The sequence below is a fragment of the Myiozetetes cayanensis genome, unplaced genomic scaffold (genome assembly GCF_022539395.1).
Source record: "Myiozetetes cayanensis isolate MyiCay16 unplaced genomic scaffold, myiCay2020 scf6-25, whole genome shotgun sequence".
Classification (NCBI taxonomy): Eukaryota; Metazoa; Chordata; class Aves; order Passeriformes; family Tyrannidae; genus Myiozetetes; species Myiozetetes cayanensis.
In genome coordinates, this window is record NW_026087853.1 from 43,448,252 (window position 1) to 43,455,681 (window position 7,430).

A 7,430-nucleotide genomic window follows, 5' to 3' on the forward strand; every position below is an offset into this window, starting at 1 on the left:
CCTTTCTTTTTTTCTTTTTAACTTCTCTTTTAATCACAATGAAAGGAATTTTAGAAAGAAAGTTCCCTGGCAACTGGGAATCAACTGACATGTAAAAACCTATATTCAAATTGTCCAAGAATCAAAAGTGCAACTCTGCCTGTCATTTAGAGTTGTTTGTAAAAGACAAACAATGTGAAACACCAATCTACAGTGTTACTGAAAAAAAGGCAGTAGTGTCACCACAGAGCAGCTGCACTGGAAGCAATAAACTTGCCTAACATGGCTGTTGTGCATATGGTCACCAGGGAACCCTCTGCAGAGCCCAGCCATGGTAATTCTGAAATGCGGGCAGGTTCTGCAGACTAGCAGATCTGACTGTCTCAAACATCTTGGATGTGAAGTTTGCAATCCTGTTGCTCCTCTTTCACTGAACACTTGTATTCCTTTTCTTCCTCCTTATTTCTTTTATTTATTTTCTTTTAATTTTTATTTTTTCCTTTTTTCTCTTTCCCTTTCATTTTTGCCTTTTACTTAGTCAGGCTGGCTGACCTGGACAAGGAAGTTTCTCTCAATACAATCACAAGCCTGTAACCAGTAAAACAGAAAAAAATATCATCTTCAATTATCTATCTGTGGCACAAGAGTGCCAGGTCTTACAGAAACTGCAGAGTTTGTGGCTGATCTCCAGAATGGAGGATGGAGGAGTCAGAAATAGGAAAAAACCCCTTACGCCCTTCAGTTTTATTCTTCAGCTCCCTTGTATAGGTATGTATCCAGTCTTTAAAATAACTGAAACAGATTCCATGAACAAAACAAATAAAAATGGTTTTGGACTATTTCAAACAACTGTTTTCCTCAAAAAGAGATTTATTACCTACTTAAACAATGTTCTAGGAAGACAGTTTAGCAAAGATCCTTATAACAGTTATTTTCAGGTGCTGGGGATTTTTTTTCCTTCTTTTTATCTTTAATGATTAAATCTTCATTGGATGTCTAATATTGAAGACGTGTCTTAGCACAAGGAAGGCTGATGCCTTGGTCCTGCTGCTTACAGTCCGGGGTCTGGGGAAGGGCAGGCCAGGCACACCAGCTCGCAGGCCATACACGTGTTCGTGACAAAAAAACAACCTACTGTGGCACAGGACAAAACCCACAGGCATGGAAGTCCCAGGCAGCTCAGTGTAGAACTCCTGGCATGAACAGCCCCTCACTCGCTGAAAGACAATCCTAGTCACTCATTCATACCCACTGAAAAAATACACATAGGTGCCAAATTCCATTAGCTTTGCCTTTTAAAGGATTAGATCAGGAGCTGTGCAGATTAGCACACAAAATTGTCTGAAACTGGAGAAAATATTTGAATTCCTGTTTTAAAAAGTATGACAAGAAAGCCTGTCCAGGAGACAAGGGATGTGCAAGTCCTATGAGGAACATTTGAGGAAATTGGGGTTGTTTAGGCTGGAGAAAAGGAGGCTCAGGGGAGACCTTATCAGTCTCTACAACTCTGTGATAGGAGGTCGCAGCAAGGCAGGGGTCACCCTCTTTTCTCGAGTGACAAGTGACAGGATGAGAGGAAATGGCCTCAAATTGCACCAGGGAGGTTTAAATTGGATATTAGGAAACAGGTTGCCGAGAGAAGTGGCGGGGTCTCCATGCCTGGAGGTATTTAAAGGACATGTAGATACGGCACTTAGGGACCAGGTTTAGTGTTTAACTCAGCAGTGCTGAGCTAAGAGCTGGAACTCGAGGATCTTAAGAGATCTTTTCCAGCCTAAATGATTCTATGATTCTATCTGCTTAGTGGAGGGTGTTTGTGTGAGTGTTGCATATTGAAATCAGCTACAGGCAGACTAAGAAAATTTACTGAATTGACTCTTATCCAAAAATATTTGATCATTTGAGATTTTAAAGAAGGCAAAGAAGTTTCTATCTGTTGTTATGAAGGACTACAGCTCCATCATTAAAAGTCTTAGGGAAGGTAAGGATATATGCAAGGCACTAAATGGAGGAAAAACTGTATCTTTTTCATTTTGTTCATTCCACTTCTGGTAATTCTGGGCAGATATCTTACTCATCACCTACTAATTTAGTCTTCTAAAACTTTTTCATCTTCATCTATCAGGGCAGGTGCCTGGGAATATTAAAAGTCTTTTATGTGAGTACTATGTTAGATTTCACTGGAAAAAGGATGAGAACAGCACCCTGATTGTGCCAGAATTTGACTCCCTGATAAAGCCCCTCCAATCTATGAGACAATTGCTTAACCAAGCATACTTTAAAAGTGCATCATCAAGATGCAGGCTTCTAAACTGTTGTGTAATAATAATTATATGTTACAGTAAAAATCATTAAGAAAGTTTGGGGGTTATCATTATATCACGGACTTAGTCTGGTTCCTGACCATAACATCTTGGGCAGTTTTACATGGATTCTTTAGTTATATAGCAATATAAATTAGTTCCCTTCTCACTAGTAAAAGAAAGAAAACCTAGACCAATTTTGAAAAAAAACCAAAATTAATACTTCTTATGATGGCACTAGTATTTGGAAAATAGAGCGTATTTTTACATATAGTTGCTTAATCCTTCCAGACTTGTACGGGTTCTGGCTACATCTGATTGTGAGCTGAGACAATATCTCAAGAGTTTATGTCTGTATCCTTCCTCCCTACTAGGCAGGAACTTTTATTCTATGTGTCTGCAGATCCTTAAAGTAGAATTACTTTCTTTTTACTACCACAAATTAATTCTCTTTTATTACCTCATCTTATTGATCTATAACCGGTGATTACCCAGCTCCAAATAGCTATTTTGTCGACTAGTTCCCATACTCTTTCCTGTGAAGCACATTTCACAAGATCAGCAGGGGAATAGGTAATGATAACCATGTGCAATGTCAGCTTTTGGAAAGGGAGTCTTTGAGGGCTCTTCGTCAGAGGGAGACATGCAAAATGCCAAGTGGCAGTTGATTGCTCCACTGGCTACATGACTCCATGTTTACTCATTCTCACCCCTCTGTAGACCAATGACCAACAAGTGTCCCAAGTATTTTAGGCATTCAGTGAGGGATTTGGTGCAAACTACATTTCCAGTAGAGCTCAAAGGAGCTCTCATAGTAAGACTGCTGATGACTTTCACAGAAACAAAGTGAATTCTTACTTTTTCATATAAGAGCTGTGAGAACAAATCCTTCTTTGTTTAGCCTTTCGATCAGGAGCGTTACTCATTAATTTCACCATTATTGAGTTTGCAATGTAACCTTTTCTTGAAATTGTACTGAAATAATTCCTTGGTTCATCAGGGACCCAAATATATGTAAAGCTGAAGAGTGTGAAGGGACAGTAAGAGAGAGAAGTAGATGTTTGTGGTTTGAGATCTGGAAGTGCCCTTGAACACTGGGCTGGCCGAGCAGCTGAAGCCAGAGCGCTTTGCTGAAGATGGTGTTAAGCTTCACCAGTGTTCACAAGGTGCTTATTAGGAAGAAAAATTCATGAGTTTATGGTTGAAATTCAATAGTAATGAAGCTGTGAGATTGGACAGAAACTTCACTAAACATCACAAATTATGTAAGCAACAAAAATAGTGTTTCTGTTTATTTCCTCATGTACAGCAAAGCCTTTATTTTTGGTTCTACCACATCCTAACATTGTGTGTCATTAGCAATGACAAATGACAAATAAGTTTGTGACCCTTTTCTTTTTAGGTGCTCTTTGCTGCAGGAATGCCCAGACCTCAACCAGAATACCTACTTTACAACTTACGAAGAAACTGATGAGAAAGAGAGTCCTGAAATACCACAGAAAATCCTATAAAGAATGGGCACATTGCCCTCAGAAAAAGAAAGAGTCATTCACGTCTATCTGTATCTTGTTCTCAGCACACTGACCAATTTTTAAGTCAGACAGATGTGTCCTGTAGCACCCACCTTCCAACCTGTCTCTCCATGTACTAGGTCATAGCTTTAATTTACGGAGATGGCATTCATAGTATCGCAGAAGGAGTTCGGGCAGTTGTGAGGGGATTGAATCTGAACAAGCAATAGAAATCATGTGATTGTAGACTCCATAGAACAGATCCAGGCTACGCTGCAGTCAGTGAAAAGTTTTCCTGGTTTGGTCCTGAGACTAAGACACATTTATAAAGAGCGTGTAAAGGGTGAACAAGGAAGGAAAGCTAAGAACTCATTCTGGAAAGGTGTCATGGTTCATGGGGCTCTGAGTTCACTGACTCAATAAAATCTTTAATCCTTTTCTGTGAGAATTGTACATAAATACGCACTTCTTCAGCAGGTGTAGAATTCCATCCTCAAAGGGGTTTTTGGTGCAAATTGCAGTGGGACAGGCAATTTGCTAGCATGTCACTCCCGTCTGAACACAGATGCACCTACAGAAATCCTTCCTTTTTTCCTCTCTAATCTCTCTTCATCTGTGTTTCTGGATGATTTTTCGTTTTTAGTGTGATCTCTCTCCATTGCAATTTGCTACCTTACACCTCCCAGACAGAACAAGTACGGATGTTAATAAAATTCACTGGGAATGAAAAAAAAACTGAGGAAGTTCAGTGGGAGCCAAATTAATTTTTTCTTTGTCCAACTTTCCTATTGTCTGTTTCCACCACTGCTGAAAACCCACAGCATCCTGAGTAATATGAAATTATTATGGCAATACCACAGCATATTCTCTCAGGTGACAAGAGTGTAATAATAACCCATGTTAAAGAGACCACATTCTATTACCTGATCTCGCCACGACTGGGGTAATATATGGTTGTCACTCTATACATTACTGTGAAAGGCTACCCAGTTTGTGCCAGAGCAAACAAAGCATTATTCTGCTCTGATATTAGAGCATTTAGTAGTATGACTTGGGAAAAATATACTTGTTTACCATCCTTATAGACTTTACAAATGACACTTCGAGTGGAAAATAGTGGAAAAACTACATGCAAGGAAACATTGACTCCACTAATGATAATCTCACCTCCGCATGTAGGACCAGCTCTCAAAGGGGAGAAGGGTGTTTGGAGATGGTGGATCTAAGAAAGCCTTAGGCACACTTCATAAACCCCTGAACTGGAGTTTGCAGTATATTAACTCATAATACCTCTGTTTAGCACTGCTGTTCCTACAGACCTCCCAGTCCTACATCCAAATTTCACAGCAGATGTTGAAAAACTGGAGGAGAGCATTAAAGTGATTAAAGGATGGAAAAGCTCACAGTGAAACAGGTTGAGATCCTAGAGGTTTTCACCGGTACTGTAAGTTTATCCACAAGAGGGAACAGCCTTTGAAGCTTAGGCTACCACAATTATCAAAGACTAGGTTAAGGAAGGACTTGTCCCTAGCTACGTATACCAGGAATGAAAATTGGCCAGCCTGGGGAGTTTCACACTAATCATGAAAAGACAATAAAATCAGGCTGAATGTTAAAGCTAGCCCACATCAGACTGAAAATGAGGTAAAATATTTTTAGAGGAATGATATTTAATTGCCAGGACACTTATAAAACTTCTGGTGAATTTCCCACCATTGGACCTCACCATGTGGTTTTTTTTTTTCAAGATTGGAAGTTTTCTATAAGATAGGCTCTACTTCAAGTCATATAATTATCTCTGAAAAAATCGGGCAAGTCCAATGTTGTTATTGCAACAATCACTTGGTTTTGAAAATTGCAAGGACCAGGAATTAAACTGTCACTGGGATATTCATAAGTGAAACACCTTAATCCTGTTGTTTTTCTAGTTTTGATTGCAACTGTTTTCTTTAGTTTCTGCATTTGCACTAAATATATAATTGCTATATTTTCCAGTTCTGGTATTTGCTACAATGCAAAATAGATGTCAGAAAACTGGCTTAAACTGCTACCTGCAAATTTGCTATCAAAACAAAACTTAAAGAAGTGGATTTTTTTAATTACACTGAAATTTTCACAAATTACAGGAAACACTGGTGCAAGTTAGATATGTTTAACAAAGTGTCATGTGAGAGAAGTACAAATAAAATCATTAAATGAAACTTTTACTTCAAGGTTGATTTCTGTCATTATGAACTTGTTTAATTGTCTAAAGAATAGGAAAGATAGGAAAGAAAGGATAGTTGGATGTACTTTAGAAGCAAACATGACATATATTTTTAGATTAAGTAATCCAAAAGCACATTAATGATATAATTCAATAACTTTATAACAATATACACAAGACTTATGGGTTTAAAATGTCTCATGTGGTGAAATGCAAACATTTGTCACTAAGTCCATTACACATATTTTACAAAATCAACATACATTTGCAGCAGCTTCTCCTTTACGTTCACTTCTACAATTACTTAAACAACTGTGTCTATACCTTAAGGGGCCAGTTCTGGTTCTATTCAAATAAAATTACCATTGGAACAGAAACAAATTAAACAAGCAAAGACACTGCGGGCCTCACACTGTATTTACCTACCCAATGCCTGAGCCAGGTTCTGTGTGGTGCTTTAGCTTAGAAGGGACTAAGCTCAGCAGAACCCCCCTCACCACAGAACTGCCAAGAAACTGCCTTGATGTTGAAACCAAGCCAAATTATAAACGTACTTTAGGATTTTTTGTTATGAACACAATCACCATCAACATCCTCATCACTAAAATCAACAAAAATACTATAGTTGTAAACTGTCTCCCAGTTCTGCCACACAAGCATTCTCAATAGGATTGAGAAAGTCCACTTTTTTGCCCCTTGTCTTACTCAACAGATGATCACTCTGTTGACAGAAGTGGCAGATTTAGGATCTGGAATATTATTAGCTACATTATAATTGAAAAGATCCTCAGGATCGGGCCCCACTCAAAAATAAACACAACAGAAATATTTAAACACAAGTTACAAGTTCAAGCTAAGAAACCAGAAAACCTTATTGTAACTTTAAAAGTGTTTTGATCAAATGAGCTTAGCTTCCAAGAGGGAAGGGAGAGGCACAGTATGGTGACCATGAGTCCAGCAGACAATTTTTCTCTTTTTCTTTTTTTTTTTTCTTTTTCATTTTCACTGGCATTATTTTAAAGGAAGTAAATTTAAAAAAAAAAAATACCTCAAACACCTTACCTCATTTAGCTGCAGATTCTGGAGTGGAAATCCTTAACTGAGGCAATGAGAAAACTGTCTACAGAGCAGTAGGTTGGGTAAGCACAGGTACTAGGTTATGTCAACTAAAGACTCCCAGGAGTGAAGATAAATGGATGTGATACTAATTTTAAAACATTTTGCTGAACACCCAGGCAGCCAATAGGGGAATTCCTTAGGTCACTTCCTGTTCGTTTGATTGGAGCTGCAACGACAACAACCAAGATGAGGTTGAGAGCGTTTGCATAAGGCCAGCTCAGTCCTAGGCATTCAAAGAGAACAGGTCTAACCGGGTTACACGCGTGGCTCCAGAACAAAAGAAAAACCTGGTAATGGATGAGAGATTGATTT

General features: G+C 38.6%; 1 protein-coding gene across 3 annotated transcripts in view; it reads right to left on the reverse strand.

Annotated features, from left to right (window-relative positions):
* EHF (ETS homologous factor) overlaps window positions 1–7,175 on the reverse strand; it is a 33,685-nt gene extending 26,510 nt beyond the window's left edge. For all 3 annotated transcript variants that reach the window (XR_007631578.1, XM_050336790.1, XM_050336788.1), the window contains exon 1: window positions 7,062–7,175. The gene's annotated coding sequence lies outside the window, so the exon portion shown is untranslated. The remainder of the gene's footprint in view (window positions 1–7,061) is intronic.
* Between the last annotated feature and the right edge of the window lie 255 nt (window positions 7,176–7,430).